Below are 2,387 nucleotides of genomic sequence, written 5' to 3' on the forward strand. Positions count from 1 at the left end.
TCTTGGAAATAGTGAATCAACAGACGTTGATCATCAGTGTGAGTGGACATCTTTCTCACATACATCACCAGGTGTGCTTGAGGACAGGAATTTCCTTTGTACTTCTCAAATTCAGGCAGTTTGAACTTAGCAGGTACTTTCACATTGGGAACAAGGCAAAGATCATGCACATTCTTTCCAAACAATTCTTTCCCACGCAAGGCTTTCATCTCTTTCTGCAGTTCTTCAAACTGATCTTGGAAACCATCCATTCTGTCATGAATTTCACTTGGAGCAGCATCATAAATGGGCTCTGGGACAAAAGGACCAGTATGAACAATAGGAGAGGTGTTGACCATAACAGGAGTCAACGGACGAGTCATCTCAGGAACAGACAAATAACCTTCAGGCATGCCCCAGGGATATCCATTAGGCATACGTTGCTGAGTAGCACCAACAGGAACAACAGGAATTGTTGTAGCAGCAATTTCAGAAATCACAGTGGTCTGACCCTGAGCTTGGGCATTGGGAGGAGGAACCTGATTCTGATTCTGATTTTGAGCAGCCATCAATGTCTCCACCAGAGCAGTGAGACGATCCACACCAGATCTCAAAGTAACAACCTCTTCACGTAACTCACGATTCTCTTGTTCAAGACCTTCCATCTTCTTCTTGCAATTAGCTCGAGTATTATACCGGTGAGACAGCTTGATTCTGTATGAAGAACACTGAATAAGACCTCGGGAATACTCTCGGAAGCAAGACCAAAATGCAGAATGATGCATGAAATGCAATGCAAATGATTTTTATTTTGGTTTTCCAGGAACTTTTAAGACATTAATTGTAAACATTAGCAAAACATCATAACAATAACAATATTCTTTCATTAGTCATAGAAAAGCATACAAAAGGATTCAAAGATCCAAAATTACAAAACAAAGGAAAAGGCTAAAAACTAGAAGGGAACACTTCGGATGAAGATCCAACTCCTCTTTGCAGCTTCCTACGGAGCTTCTCCAATTCATCTTCATAAAAGGCCTTCAAATGAGCATTCTCGACCATCAGCTTATCAGCAACTTCTTTCCATGCAACTGAATCTTCTTGTGGTCTCTTTCGCTTTTCACCATGTTGTTGAAGCAACTCTTCTTGATGACGAATCTGATCCTCCTTTTCCATCAACCATCCATCTTGGATATCAAGCATTTCATCCTTTTCTTTCAAATGTATCTTCAACTCTTTGTTCTCAAACTCCAAAGCATCTCTTTCCGCTCTCAACTTAGCCACGAGCTCTAGATGCTCTTCACTACTTTCAACAGGAGTAGTGAGAGGCAAAGATGGAACAATGGGTAGAGAAGGTTCTTCAAGCAAATAAGCTTGAACCCAATCAGTATAGTCTTTGAGAGCAACACATTGTTTCGTTCCCAAGTGTCTCCTCCTATCAACATGGTGCCAAGCACGCACAAACCGATTTCTCATATCCGAATTTCCATCTTGATTAAGATAGAAGATTCCTGACACAAGAATACTAGCGGGTCTCTCCTTCATAGGATAACAAAATTGACGCCTTGCAAGAATGGGGTTGTAGGTAATTCCTCCTTGTATACCAAGAAGAGGTACATTAGGGAATTCTCCACAACTATCAATAATCTCACCAATGTCATAAGCAGGATTGTACCAATGGATATTCCCATTAGTAAGAGGCATGATCTTCTGAGACCATGAGAGACCATCAGGATTGTTCAAGAAACTCTTAGCTTGAGGTAAGTGCGAAATAAACCACTTATAGAGCAAAGGAGTACAACAATTGATAAGTCCACCTTTCTTATCATTCCTATGATGAATGGAATGGTAAGTATCCCCAAGCAAAGTAGGCACAGGATTCCCAATCATGAAAATCCGAATAGCATTAACATCGACAAAGTTGTCAATGTTGGGAAAGAGTATCAAACCATAGATGAGCAAAGCCAGAAATGTCTCAAAAGCAATCATACTTCTTTTACTAGCCAACATATAAGCTTTTCCAATCAAGAACTTAGAAGTCAACCCCCAAATTCCTCCTTTTTTGGTCATGTTCGCTTTTACATCTGATATCTTCAAATGAAGAAGCTCTGCTATCTCATCAACCTCAGGCTCTTTCTCCAGACCACTGAACGGTATGTCATTCGTAACGAGCAAACCAATCCAATAAGAATACTCTTCCAAAGTGGGCACAAGCTGATAATCAGGAAAGGTGAAACAATGATAAACCGGGTCATAAAACTGCACAAGAGTCTCAAGAATCCCCTTTTCCACTTTAGTCTTCAAGATAGAAATCAATTTCCCATAACGGCTTTTGAAGTTGTCAAGATTAGGAACCAAAGTTGCTAGCTCTTTCAATTCCTTTGCACTTGAATTTCTGAAAGTGTACT

The sequence above is a fragment of the Vicia villosa genome, linkage group LG4 (genome assembly GCF_029867415.1).
Source record: "Vicia villosa cultivar HV-30 ecotype Madison, WI linkage group LG4, Vvil1.0, whole genome shotgun sequence".
Taxonomy (NCBI): Eukaryota; Viridiplantae; Streptophyta; class Magnoliopsida; order Fabales; family Fabaceae; genus Vicia; species Vicia villosa.